Genomic DNA, 15,295 nt, shown 5'->3' on the forward strand with positions numbered 1-15,295 from the left:
CCTGTTAAAGCACTTTTTACGAACATAGCTCAGCATGATATCAGCAGATCCACCGGAGGTTATAGTCTGACTTCTGCTGTCTTCACCATGCCCTGGGACTCATTTAAACATTTTTTTCAATTCCCCCCTATTTCTATAACATATACTGGGCTTGTTTAATTAGCAATAAACTGTCCTTCTTCTGAATATGACACCAGACACCTTCTACAGTCCAGCCACTGACCTATAGGTTTGAATCTGGGAGGAACTTCCTTTTAATTCCAATCCAATCCAATCCAGTGCAGTTCAATCCAATCCAATCCAATCCAACCGAACCAATGAGCACGACTGAAGTGCAGTGGTTGGTTTCAGTGAGAAAAGTAAACCTGCAAGCCTTAGCTGGACAGAAGTACTGTATGCAAAGAAGGACTGGTCAGTACAACATGAGATCCTTCACCAGAGTTCATCTGCCAAAGGACACTATCCATCCACATAGCCACCTATTCCTCCAAGATACCACCACAGCAGCAAACCAGGTAGACACTCATGACTACCTTCAGCTCATCCAGACAGACTATATATGTTACCACTCCTGACAAGAAGATTTTTAGTGACCCTACTCTACGAGCTGACACGAAAATCAAGATTTATGTATATGTGCTACTGATAGGTCTCCTTTTGTGAATACCAGAATCCTATTCAATTGTTAGCACAGGACCTGGTCTCTTTGCCTTCCTATAACTACCTCCTCATCTTCTCCTTGCCCATCTATCCCACAGTGCTCTGGGAAGGCACTTCAGTGATGGAACATCATATTGCCCCACATCTCTCTCATGTCTAAGAGCACTTCATTGACAAGCATTACTGTAAAAAGCAACTGTCGATCAGTATTCTGATTGTCATTCAAATTCAAGAGCTTTTTTACTGAATGCATCAATTTCTTACATTTACCTTCTTGTCTCTCACTCTCTCTTAAAAGGACTGAAGGACCCTAGCTGCTCCCTGTGACAGTACAAAAAAGGGGGGGATTGTCTTCTGGGAGCAGTCTTCTCTTGCCAATGCCCGCACCATCTTCTCCAGTGGGATCCTTTATCCCTTGCATTTGCTTATCCGCACATCCTTTATGCATTCATTCACAATTCTTCCCTTTGATTGTTTCCCCTGCTCTACAGGGGAAAGACAGCTGAGGGAAATAATGGAGCTTCTAATGATCAGAGGCTGTACACGGATCAAAGCTCTGGTTATGCAGCACCAGCCCCGAGGGCTGAAACCACCCCCCCCCACCAACACACCCCCTCTGGTCTTCCTGACCTCCTCCCGGTCATGGCTTTGCTCATGTACCGGGCTGTGGAGAGGCAGGGGTACAGAGCAAAGCCATGACCGGGAGGAGGTCAGGAAGACCAGAGGGGGTGTGTTGGTGGGGGGGTGGGGGGTGGTTTCAGCACTCGGGGCTGGTGCTGCATGACCAGAGCTTTGATTTCCTCCCTTTTCGCCTCAGTCTGGAGATAGCACCTTCAGCACAGGGAGCGCGGCAAGCAAAAGCTCAGCAATTATCCTCGAGCCTGCTGCGTTGTTTGGGAAAGATAAAGAATTGTTCCATTGCCAAGGCCAGAGGGGCAGTGTGGCGTGACGTGCTGTTTGAATCCATTGTCTGTGCATGACAACAGCGCCGTTTATTCTCAGCCTGTGCTGATCTCGTCCCTTTGAACCGCACCCGCGTCCGACATGTCTGCCACAGCAGCTCATTTATGACCCGCCGCAGAACGCAGATACCCACCCCACTGCCTCACAAAACTCATTCAGGTGCCCTGCCATAAGAACAGCCTCTTATGCCCATGCGTGCACTTACATCCCTGACTCACACACAGACCAGTGCTGAGTTGAGAGGCTCTATAACAGGCCGTTTCACTGCTTTGTGGCTCTTAGTTGGTGCACAAATGGAAGAGCTAACACATGAAGACACATGCTCAAATATCTTTTCACATGTATACACGCATAAAGCAATCTCGGGTTGAACATGGTGTGGCTAAATGCAGTATAAAAATATTTATATTTTAGTCTTTTTCCTGACGTTCATCCTGCATGTTATTCCACATTTAACCTAGAAAAGGCATTTATTACTATGGCTATGAGGTTTGAGATGACTGGTCTAAATATCAAATACTTGACCCAAAATCATTAGCTACAGTCTTGTACATTTAGTATATTGCAGTGTCACATATCTAGGAGCATTAGTTTCATATCCTAAACAGTAGACTGCAAGCTAAATATTTCTCCATGTGTAAATCTTAATTTTAAATCCTTTCAGGCTCATTCTAATTGATCCCACTCTTTGGATACCGGAAGTGGAGTTGTGTGGAGAAGGAGAAATAAATAGCCAGCTTCACTCAGACAGGCATACACACATTGAGGATGGGGGGGGGGGGGCAGAGAGAGTAATGCCCCACTGCCCTCAACCCCCTTGGATCCAGTGAACCCATCTGTTTCCGACTGATATCAGAGATCTTCCAGGCAGCAGCCGGCCAACGTGTTGTTCACACATCTAATGCCTTTCTTTACGCACAGCTGCCATTTTCCTGTCTTGGTCGTCTATTTGGTTTTTTATAATGCCCTTGAATCTATTTGTTTCACCTCCCACTGGCATCAAATGGTGCCTCCATGACTGACGCACTCAACTGTAAAATAAAGCAACAGGACAAACAATAAAATCATAACTGGGAGCTGCTATATGCACTCGATTGTGATGTGAAATCTCCACCAAATTATCAGCGAGCACACAGGGTATTCCAGAGAGAGGAAAAACCGGAACATGCATTCACCACTTTTGTTAAAGGCTGAATGTTACTGTTCATATTTCTAGATAAATTCTGCCCAAGTTTACTAATGAAATCACATTGAAATACCCTGCTGTGTAACATTTCTCCAGATATCTGTTTGAAACACATTCCTGATTGATGTCTTAGTGACAGTGACAACAAATGAAGAGCACTTTTCTGAGTCACTCGTGCATAAATACCTACACGAGGAAAACATTTCTGTTGCAGTTGATTACTGTGATTACTATGCAACACCATGTACTCATGAGTCTTATCTACTGTGCGCTAGCAGACTCACGGTAACTGTTTCTCCAGAGGAGAACATTTAAAACATATTTTACTGAATCGTCTAATATGTCTTTCAAATCAACTTTATATAGAATTTTCAAATACAGTACAGTTCAGTAGTCTCCCTTCAGGTTGCCAATGTAGAATCTTTGTCTTTTTTTATTCTCGCAGGGAAAAGCTCGAACATACTGTAAGCTTTCTGAGACAAACCAGCCACTATTGTATGGACAATACATCTTGGACTGGAGCCCATAAGATATACTGTGTGACCAATGGTAAAACTTAAAGTGAATGAGTTTACGGTTCAGGTTCTTTGATGCCTCAAAAATATTGTTCCAGACAGACTACCAATCAGTTTGATCCCTATCTAATGCTAGATATGCATTGCATTGATAACATACAGTAAGAATAAGATGTTTCCTTGCAGGTTGAACTATAGGCAAGTATATTTTAGGGAGTAGTATGGTCTTTAGATGGTCTAAAGGTTAACATGTTAGAGATGAAGAAGCATTAAAAAGCAAGAGCTCAATTAATTTAAGTTTTGAAGGAGTTCCTGAAAGTTAATAAGGCTATGTGTATTATCTAAGGCAGCTGTTAAATCCCTGCCCTAGTCCAAGAAGCTGAAGGGCTGCTTACCAGATTAGAGGCCACTATTTTGCCTCGAGGTGGGTACTTCATTTTCATTCCCATTTGCTCTTCCGTGGTTTTCAAAATTTTAACTCAAAATGCTATTGTTGATCCATACAGCAATTAGGGCAGCTTAGGAGAGAACAAGAAATATTGCATTTTAAATGGAGATACTGAAGCTTTTTCTGTTATCCACCAGGGATCTTATACTTATTACTTATTACTTGTACTATACAGGGGACAGAAATTAATTGTCGGGTTTTAGGAGGATATGTCTGCAAAATACTTTTCTCTCTACAAGTTGTTTTGTTTAATTTTCCTCTCAGAGGAAATTGTGGACATGTTGATTTATTTTCTTAACAGGAGAGGGGTTAGGGCAGAACTCAGCCAGAAGGTTGCATTTAAACAATGAACATGACTTGAGTTGTGCCAATAAATAAATCCAGATGATATGTGAAGCCTTCACTCTCTATGTAAACACACTGGGGCCTGAAGAGATCAGTCTCACCTGAATCAAAAAGCCATTTAATTCAAACCAATCCTCCAGGCAGTTTAAAAAAAAAGTTATTTCATTCTGGTTTGGCTTTTGTCATGGCAACATTTTGCTACACTGAGACAGAAGTCTGCTCGCCATGCCGATCATATACTGGTAACCCCAGGACCACCCAAACACCAGGAAAATAGGCCCACACAGACAATCGGTGCTGCCGTGCTGTTTTACACTCTTCCTGGGTGTTGTATTTGTATCATGTGACCCAATCCAAACCTTAGAGAATCACATACAGACAGGTGACAAATTAAAGGAAAAACCAACATAAAGTGTCTTAGTATGGTGTTGGGCCACCACAAGCCACCAGAACGGCTTCAGTACACCTTAGCATAAATTCCAGTCTCTGGAACTCTACTGGAGGAATGGAACACCATTCTTCCAAAAGATATTCCCTCATTTGTTGTTTTGATGATGATGGTAGTGGAGAGCACTGTCTCACACATCAGTCCAAAATCTCCCATAGGTGTTCAACTGGGCTGAGATCTGGTGACTGCGAAGGCCACAGCATATGATTGACATCATTTTCATTCTCATCAAACCATTCAGTGACCCCTCGTGCCTGTGGATGGGGGCATTGTCATCCTGGAAGAGGGTCCCTGGAAGAGGTAATTCCCATCAGGATAGAAATGTTTCATCATAGAATAAAGGTGACTTTGCAGTGACTCTTCCTTCTAAGGGGACAAGTGGACCCAAACCATGTCTGGAAAATTCCCCCTGCAGCATAACAGAGCCAGCGGACCTCCTCACTTTAGGGGTCAAGCTTTCAGGCCTGTACCGTTGTCTTGGTGAACAACACGCATGCACTCACCCACTTGTTGAGAATATGGTAAAGGAGTTATCTGACCATGTCACTTTTTCCACATCTCTGTAGACTAGTGCCTATGGTTTTTGCACAACTGAACTCAAATGTGCATTCATCTTTGTAATGAGGGGTTTATGCACTGCAACCCTACTATAATATGCCTATATGCAATTGTCGATGGGCTGTTCTTGCAGACACAGTCTGATCACATACTGCATTGACATTCTCTGCCACTTGAGGAAGAGTTGCTCTTCTGTTTTTCGCACTAATGCGCAAGCATCAAGGTCATTGAATATATGTCCGGCCATATTTACCGATGTCTTTCCCATAGATCTAAATGCAGATGTCACCATAGTCACTGTTCCTATTGAAACACTAGCCAGTTGAGCAGTCTTTGTGACTGATGCTCCTGCCATTCATGCCCCAATAATGAACCCTATTTCAAATTCACTTAGATCTTTTCCTCTTGTCATCTTGATCCAACTGGGCCTGCTCCAAATTTTTATTCATTCCACTGTGCATTACAGGATGTTAACGGCTTAATTATATCATGCAGTACACCTGTATGGAAGCATCTAAATTTATTCAAGTTTTTCCTTTAATTTGTCACCCATCTGTATGGGCCAAATAATTGCATACAGTAGTGTCTGTATAACACGGTCATGAGTAATGTTATATTACTGTGCCTTTGAGAGAAAGGCTTAAATGACCGTATTTATTCCAACACATTCATCTTGCTTATGAATGTGAGGGATGTGGATGTCCTTGGTTTCCCAGTGTAAAAAGGCCTGTAAGCTGAGTTGTGATGGAAAACTTCTTGTCTCCTTTCTGCAAAACAGGGAAATGTGCATCTAGTAACCTTGGCTCCCTGGCCTGTGTCACGATTGAAACTGGGCCCACAAATCCTCTGAATCAACAGATACTCCTGAGCTGACACAAACAGGTAGAACCTCTTTAATTTGGGCTCCAGGCTGTTATTTAGAAAACACAGCTGCATAATTGTAGCTTATTGCTGTGTCCTGTTGACAATTCACCAATAGCATCAAAACAGACACATTCTCACAATCTCTTTCAATCACCTTCCCACAGCTTCTCTTATTCTCTCTCTCGTACCACACACACACAGACACATACACAGAGACACATACAGAGAGAGAGAGAGGGAGGACACTGAATTCCCAGCTTTATTAGCGACCTTACCTATATGGCAATTCCACAGAGAGACAGGTACAACACAATCATTCACAGTCTTCATGGCTCAAGGACACAGGCATTGCAGAAAGACTGAGGGTCAGAGTCTGTCTCCCACAGGTAAACAAATAATACACAATAAATAAACAGCCTTCAATTACGAATGCAAGGGGAACGAATGTTCTGTGCATTGGTCCACTGGATACCCAGAATGACTCGTTCTGTTGTGGCAGTGCCGATTCAGTCAGTTCATCTTCATGCTATGATTTCTCAGAAGTAAAGTCTCCGCAAGGCTCTGAAACTGCCATTGATAATTATAATTTAGTTTTTAACACAGAACACAAAGTTTGTTCAGAGAATAACAGGGCCAGGCTTGTTTTGGTATACTCTGTGATATGCATTGATTTTGCTCTTAAAAGCAGGCTATTTTCTTCAAACTCTATCTTTCTGAATCATAATGGGATTGTGAGTGCTTGATAATGGACGTTGTAAAACGGTGTTTAAGAGAATAAATTCTGATTGAGTTTGCTATTTGCAATTTTTACCAAAGCTTCAGCAGTGATGTGCACTGGAAAACTGCCATGATTAGCTTATTCTGGTGTCAATGATCTCCCTTTCTTCTGAAGCTTCCTCCTCAGTAGTGCTGAGCAATCATCATTTTCCAATTGCAATATGATATTGATTTGGTTTAAAGAGAATCCCAATTTTCTATTTCAATTTTTAAAATAGTTTTTTAAAACCCAAAAAGATAAATTTGTCTCAGTTCTCAAATGTTGTTTATTCTAAAACAAAGCGTATTTTAAAATGTAAAAAAAGCCATATTTAAGCTACAAATAATGCTGAACTATTGCTCAAATGTGGAAATTAATTAATACAAAATCCGGTAAAAAATAGAGATTTCTCTTATTTCAGTGCTCCTACTGCTTCTGGCTACTCCCTCCCTCTGCCATCACAATTTCCTGCTTGGTAAATTTTTTTACTAATATTAATTTTAAAAATTAAGTCATCAAGTTGACGGTAAATTATAGGCAAACTAATATGAATTATTTATTTACTTAGTGTTTAGCTCATTGGCATTGAGGTGATGATGCAACAGGCTTTTTATAAATAGCATAACCAACCACTTTTGGGGCCATTTATTGCAGCATCTCAATGCTTTGAATCAACAAAGGTAGCTTTAACTTATTGGAGTTGCTCTTCAGATTGCTGGTGTTTTCAGCATCCTATGTAGCTTGTGCTTTTCACAAGTTCATGGACGGTTTATTGGATAACCCACATTCTCTGTCAATGACATTGGCTCCCTAGCACATCACACATATATTACAAACTGTTCACCAGCGCATTAAGAGCTCTTCATGCCCTTGCCCCCTCTTACTACTTGGAATTGCTCTTTGTCTACACTCCCACTCATACCTCTAGGTCCTCTGGCATTGGTCTACTTGTGGTCCCTAAGACCAGACTGTCCAGTATGGGTGGCATATCTTTCAGTACCATGGCCCCCAAACTTTGGAATGCCCTCGCTCAACACTCCTGTGGCTTCCATTTCCTCATTTAGATCTCAGTTAAGAGCACACCTTTCCATTCTATTCTACTCAGCTCACACTACAGCCTCTCCCTTCCTCTAGCTTTACTCTACTGCTCCTATTGTTTTAATTGCATTTACTGTTATGCATGTATGTATATGTGTGTGTCTGCATATATATATATACATATATATATACATATATATATATATGTTCTTTTTCCATATTTATTTCTCTTTGTATATACATGTATGTATGTGTATTACTATACAGTGTGAAGCAACCTAGGGTATGAGAAAGGTAATATAAAAATGTATTTTATATTTTTTACTACAAATAAATTCACTTGAGCAAAGATTCATAGTCTCAAAGAGTTCTGTATTAGCATCCAGGGACAAAAGATAAAATAATGTTGTTTATTAATGTGCATTACAGAGAACTCTTTGTTTTCCTTTTTATTTCCACAAAACACACAGCCATGTGTATATGTTTGCCTGACTGGTAGTGACAGTGCAGACTCTCTGTATCGCAGTGCTAGCTGGGAGTTGGAGTGTTTAATGGTTTCTTTTTCAGGCGAACTCCTCTCTGAAAAATTCTGAAAGACAAAAACAGCACAGCAGAATAAAATCATGAAACTTAGATAAATTAATAGTTTCACAACCTAAAAGATATTGAAATTGCTATAAATTGCTACACATTAGCCTTCCTCTCTACCTCTGGCTCCCTACCTATGGCTTGTCGCCCCCCATCTCAAAACCAACCATGTGTTCCCCCTCCTCTGGCTTCTCTTCCATACAGCACACGTGTGAGCCAGACGATCATCCACCCAAACACTCGACTGCTCACAAACCTATTCCAAATACAAAAATTAAAAGCTTGATTCAAAAAGAAAGACACACCACTCGTCGTTATGCAGGGGGGGGGATGAGCAACAGTGCTACCACTAGGGAAGCTAAAGGCCTGTGAGCCTGTGAAATGTGTGTGTCATTTAATTAGCAATCTCCAGTGTGAGCAAAATATAAAGGGAGAGAAATACAAAGGAACATATTTGGCACGGGTCATTCGTCAAAAAATAAGGCCGTGCCGATTGGCGTGTTCATCTGAGCCTCTGAGGCTCGGATTCACACAGATGGAAGCTTTTCCTCCCTCAGAATTGCCAGCTCTGGGTCTCTGGGCTGGAGGAGATGCAAATGACTCCAAAACAGGCCATACACATCCGGAGCTTATCAGGGCCAGCAGCTGATGGGGTGTTGCATTGGGTCAGCAGCATCCATATTTAACTGCGTGCTCTTCCTGTCCCTGCTGCATTGCGCGAGTACGCCACGGCTGATGAAATTAACTAACAGCCTTGCCCAAAAGGCAGCCCTAAGCAATGCTGCAGCGACCTTCCACAAAACGCTCACGGGACAGCAAGGCCTGTCAATCACCTCCCTCCGTCCAAAGAGCCACCATTTCCTTGTGTTTTTTTTCTATCTGTATGGCAATTTTGAGCAAACTGTAGGTATTTTAGGGACTCTTCTTCGTCCTTTGCGATTGCACATGCCTGCAACTAGCCCAAAATGTGCTGAACAGGTGCTTTGCTGCAATGGTAGACAGCACTGAGGGAATAAGAGATCATACTAGGGACAGGGAACAGCTGTATGGAGGCAGCTGCAGCTGCCCTGCTCAGTCTGGATACAGAATGGGGATGACAGCAGCAGGAATGCATAGTGCTCAGAATGAAAATGGGATTGTATGTATTTAGTACATTCTTACTGTTTTCTCATGTAGTCCATGCAGACTGGCTAATCCAAAGCAGCTGGGATATTTAGTATCTGACACTAAGTGGTGGCAGACACTGGCAAAGCAGAATAACTCACTGGAGAAATTCAGAATAAGACAAGACCTTGTAGATGTCTCCCCATTACTACACAATCTATTATGGCTTCACATCCTGTTAGTGAGTACAAACATGAGGGAGCACATTTTTTCTGTTTTTCCATTTTCACTCCCTCTCCACAACATAGCAGAGTGTCACACTGCTAGTAATAACAAATAGTTCTCCCATTCACACTCAGACTTCATCTGAGTCAAGCCATTTTCAATAACTGCTGAAAAAAACAGAGGGATAGTATGCTGCCACTGTCTGAATGGAGGCTGCTGAGTGGCTGCAGAGTAAGGCCGAAAACATGCCCTACGCAGGTACGCAACTGCAAATGACAATGCCAGGCAGACACAGCATAAACACATGGCTCGGTTGCTCATACTCAGGAAGTGTTCTCATATCCGTGTGGAGGTCATAAAACTGAGTCCTCAAGGGGACGATCCAGGACAGTTGCAGAAGACTGAATGGAAGAAAGAACAAATGGAACATGCCTTTATCCTGTTGTTACCTGCAATAATGCCCCTCGCTACGACGCATGAAACTGCAGCTAGTGTTATGAATTTCAGGTGACACATTTTAGAACGCAACTACGTATGAAATCGACTTTGCGTAGCTCTTAGTGGTTCACATGGTTACGTAGGGTATGTTTCTGGCCTTAAAGTTCAGTAAGATTTCTGTTTTCTGGCCAGCAGGGTTGGGTAGTGAGGGAAGGAAATCGCCCCTCACCCACCTGGGGGGGCTGGGGGGCTTCTCATCTGTGTGGCCGTGGCTCACGTGACTGCTAAATTGAGCTAGAAATGGCGACGTGCTCAATGTGCGTTTTTCTGTCCTTTATAGCCCTTATCTCCCTGGAGCAGCTGTGGTGGAGGAAGGAGAGCAAGAGGAGGAGGAAGGTGAAGGGAACCGCAAAGGGGCGGTCGTGCCTTCTCGTTCGATCCGGCACATGGTCGGGTACAGGAAAATGTGTGAGTGTTCTGGGGCTGGGGATGGTGGTAGGGGGGGCATGTAGTCAGGTCACTGTCCTATGTCAGTCAACCTCTTCCTGGGTCACTGTATAATGGGTGATGAAAGAGGAGAAGAGAGAACAGAGGGAAGCAGATATGAGCTCCAAAATGTATCTCCCCATCTCACAGCAAGGTAACTGGCAACTGAAAACCCAGGAAGACAGAGGAATTTAGTGCTGTAGAAAGTTCAGAGTGGTATCTGACACAAATATAAAGTAGACAGAATGATAGACCTAACATGCTCTGTCATTAATAATTCATTCTCTATACCTCATACAATAAGCCATTTATGACTACCACCTTTAAAAAGAAGCTATATGAGCTGTGTTGGATAGTTGCCTGGCATGAAATATGATTAAATGTTTTAAAGGTTAAATGTTAGATGATGTGCCCTTGACTGACACTCAGTGACACTGAGTTGCTTTAGAAAATATTGCTGTGCATATGAATAAAGTAGCTCATGTTATCCACTTTTTTAAGCAAATATAAGTAATGGAACATTTTTTGTCAAGTTGATTTTTTTTTTCGGTCTCTTGATAAATTTGGAAGGTGGACAGATCTGAACACATTTAATACTTACTCAAACACCATTAATATGACATTCTTCTGAAGAGGACAAGATGACCTTTTAAACTCTCTATAATTTTTAAAATACTCTTTTTGCCTCAAAATGAATTGCATGAATCATACTTTCCTTGGTCATGGCTCTCTTTCATAGTTCATTATTCAGGCTTTGTCACTTGCTGCATTGTTTTTATCAGAGCTGTCAAACCTAGTCCACTGTAAAGTAGCAAAAAATGATTCCTTAAATAGCCATGTCAATATTCTACTCGTGCAACTGTGGAGGTGTGGAGGTTGAGGCTTTAATGTTTGCTCTCAATTTGCTACTAATTTCCACCTGTTGTAAGAGTAGATTGCATGAAAGCGAACCTTTGAGATGGAGTCTTGCTTCTAGCCCAAATAAAGCTGATTGCAGCAACCAATTTCCTGAGTAATGTCAGTTCAACAGGAGTAAACCAAGCACTGAGTTGGGTTGTCAGCCAGTGTTCAGGTCTGTTGAAGTCAACACTGGAGTCAATAAAACTTGGAGGACCCACTCCTGGGGCTTTAGTATGAAAAGCATCACGCATGCACAAACACACAAACCATTCTGATAGGCCCACACCCCACAAGGCCTGCCACTTGGACATGCAACAGTGTTACCCAAGCGGAATGTTTGAGCAAGATGAACTTGGCCTTCTTTGTTTTCACAAATATCCGGCTGTGCAATTTGGTTTCAGAATTAGAGAAATTGCGCAAGACACTAGAGTGGATTTAAATTGGGTCTTCTCGGCAAACCAGCAATCTAACACAATCAGACGCATTAAGCAATTAACACAATGCCTTAGCTTGAAGCAACATGATCCAAAGTCTTTGTCATTATGCAAACTGAAAGCACTACTTTGAGTGCTGCTGTGGGTTCATGACCGGAAAGTGCATATTTGGGGGGGGAAAAACCCCCAAAAAACTTCACTATAAAATGATACCTGCTGAGTTAAAAGAATGCTGTATCCCTCAGTCTCATTTTAGAGATAATGTACTGAATTTATAAGGCTTGTGGTCTCTGTATGAATGCAATTTAATGACTTCCACTCTTACTGGCAACTAGCAGGTAATGAAAAAAGGATGTAGCCCTGGGGTACACTGTTCCAGAGGCATACCAAGGAGCATGGTGGCTTTGAGCTCTTCTCAACCGGCCAGACGATACCATGTGTACATCCAGCTGTGTGGAGAGAATCCGGTTTGTGATTGTGTGTGTGCGTGTGTGCGTGCGTGTATGCGTTCATGCGTGCGTGCCTGCTTGTGTGTGTGCATGTGCATGTGTGTGTCTGTGTGTGTGTGTGTGTGTGTATGCAAGCGTGCATGTATGCATGTGTGTATGTGTGTGCACACACATTCATGCATGTGCATGTGTATTTGTGTGCGTGCATGCGTGTGTGTGTCTCAAAAATACAGGAGGCAAGAGGCCCGGAGGGTGGAGGGGAAACAGTGTGGCTCAGTATGGCTTCTAGTGGGCAGTGACGATTATGGCCCTACACTGGACAGATGGCACACATCTACTTATGGTGCGGAGGGTCAGTCATTCAGCTGCACAGTACATTATGTCCGATACTCCAGTCCTGTTGGATATCAGACACTCTGTTAAACTTTAAGCGCTGCTGCTGTGACACACTTGCACTTCCTCAGGCATTTTGTCTAGAATCCATTACGGGACACAAAATAATAGTTGAAAACAACTGGTTCCACAAACAACAGTCAACATAAATAGATTTGACATGCTTGCCTCCTGTGTGTCCAAAGTAAAAATGCCTGCTGCTGAGTTTTTGTCCAAAAATTCCCCTGTGGATCCACAATAGCTAACAAAGCATTAAATGCCATGCCAGTGGACAGATCAGCTTTTAATTCTCCAGTTTCATCAACACAGAGTTGCTAACAGTTTTTCTCAAGCGTATTTCACAGCAAGGCTAAACATGTGACTATTGAAGGGACGTGTATCACACTATCAGGAGGTGTCTGATGAAACTCCATTGCATATGATTGTATATACGCAGATCTAGCTTGGCATGAATGCTCAAAGCTGACGTACCCCCGCAAACAGAAAAGATGCAGCATGCCCAAGATGGTGAAACCAATTGACTTCACACAAACATTCAGCTAGTGAGAGAAAGAGGAAGTGAAGAGGTGGTGGAATGAAAAAAAGAAAGTGAGAGTAAAATAAATATATAAGGAACATAAGGCAGGGAGCCTCCAGGCAGTGTTCCACCTTGTCTGCCTACCACCTGAAAAGCAGAGGAAATACCCCAGATGGCATATAAGAGACATTTAATCAACCAATCGCCTTCAAAAGTCTGCAGACTCCAGAGAGAAGTGTGACATATCAGCATGTGTCCCTGCCAGACTGCTCTGTTTGGCTGCACGTAGAGGTTCAGGACCATGGAGAGCATCCATCCCAGCTCTCCTCCTGCAACCTGAAAGGAAACTAAGAGGTGACAGATGCAGCCATATGTTTATTATTGTGACCATCAGACCAGGGATGAAGAGCCAGAGCCTTCCGTGGTCATCAAAGGCAGCCCAGTGAGGCTGAGAGGAGATCCTGAGCAGGGCCAGAGGCACATGACTGACCTTGGGAGCCTAGCAACACAGGGTTCCCTATATCTGCTCCATCTCTACCATCTCACCATGGTATCACTGTCCTCTGCCTGCTTCACAATAGACCTTGGCACTGTACGTCTGGAATAATTGGCAGTAAGAGAATGGGCAAACACTATACCTAGACCAGAATTGCAGGTTGCTAGTGCAACAGAAACTGCATATTGAAAATCATTCCATAAAGCCTGAAAATACATCGGTGCATTCATGTGCAAATTTTGCCAGCCTATTCATGAGCATGCATGGTAATGATATGATGGGCATCAAAATCTGCACGTTTTGTAAAGCCACAGTCTATTGAATATGTTGTAGCACATTTTCCCCCATCAAGTCCATGAATAAACTCAATTTCCATTGCTTTCTTAAGAATCCTTCTTGTAACAAAGCTTATAGCTGGCTGCCACTGCCCCAAAAATTTCCCGTTTGTTTATTGAGCTATTCTTTTCTACGTCCCATTTTCCAGCCGGGCAGCTTGATTGCCTTTCAAGCAGCTGTTGCGCAATTTTCCATTTTTTGCAAAATGGAGTTCTTTTATTCCACTGAAAAATGTCCATTGTGAGCTGTTGTGTGGCAACATGCTTTTCTAAATGGCAATGTGTAAAAATAGAGAATGATCGATTGATATTTTGCAGACTATCTACACAAGCAGGCAGTCAGCACTGAGATTTAAAATAGTATCAAAACGTTTTTAAGGTGAAACCAATTAACCTACTTTGTTCGCAGTATTCAACTTGAATACAGATGAATGCATACATGTATAGTAACAAGTACGACATTATTGCTGCATTACCACGAATAGACCAAATCATATAGGCTACATTTTCATTTTTAGGTTGAATCATAAAGAACAACATACAGTACACACCCTCATTTAGCATGCAGATTACTTGTACCCTTAATTGTCAACTGTCAACACTGTAAGTATATGTAATGGTGAAAAATACGTTGCAGCTGATGTCTTGTCGGGAAACAAAAAAAAAAAAGTCCAACATTAAAGGAACATTTACTTTGTTGTTTGGCTATTATTAGCTACTTTGCAGTATCATTTACATTTGGTCAACAGATTTATGAGAATTAATCTGGTGAAAACAATGGAAACCAGGGAAACCTGAGAGAGACCAGGATAAAGCATGGTTCTTAATACAAGAAGGAGGGACATGGTATTTTTCACAGCCTCTTGTATTCGTTCATCCGTACACATATTAGTGAAGTTCTTTTTACCAGTCGTCATTGCTATAGCGCACCATCAGCAATTTTACAGGCTTTTGACAATCAGAGGCTTTAGGTGCATCATGTCTTACCACAGTTTTGGAACAAAAATGTATCCATGAAGTATGTTTGTACTTCCCAAAATAAAACTAAAGCAGGTCGTTGGACATTTAAACAGAACTATGAGTTAGATGGCACCCCCTTGTGGGCTATTTGGCAAGCCATTGTACTGTGGTATAACAGATGATGAAAT

The 15,295-nt window shown here is 42.2% G+C and overlaps 1 long non-coding RNA gene across 3 annotated transcripts in view; it reads left to right on the forward strand.

Annotated features, from left to right (window-relative positions):
• The window catches only part of LOC135236598 (uncharacterized), a 29,252-nt gene that overhangs the window by 10,473 nt on the left and 3,484 nt on the right, over positions 1 to 15,295 (forward strand). For 2 of the 3 annotated variants that reach the window (XR_010324623.1, XR_010324625.1), the window contains exon 2: positions 10,478 to 10,605. This is a non-coding gene — a long non-coding RNA (uncharacterized LOC135236598). Of the gene's footprint in view, positions 1 to 4,806; positions 4,866 to 5,901; positions 6,006 to 10,477; positions 10,606 to 15,295 lie in introns of all 3 variants that reach the window. The other variant, XR_010324624.1, reaches the window with a different exon arrangement.

Source organism: Anguilla rostrata, chromosome 12, assembly GCF_018555375.3.
Source record: "Anguilla rostrata isolate EN2019 chromosome 12, ASM1855537v3, whole genome shotgun sequence".
NCBI lineage: Eukaryota > Metazoa > Chordata > Actinopteri > Anguilliformes > Anguillidae > Anguilla > Anguilla rostrata.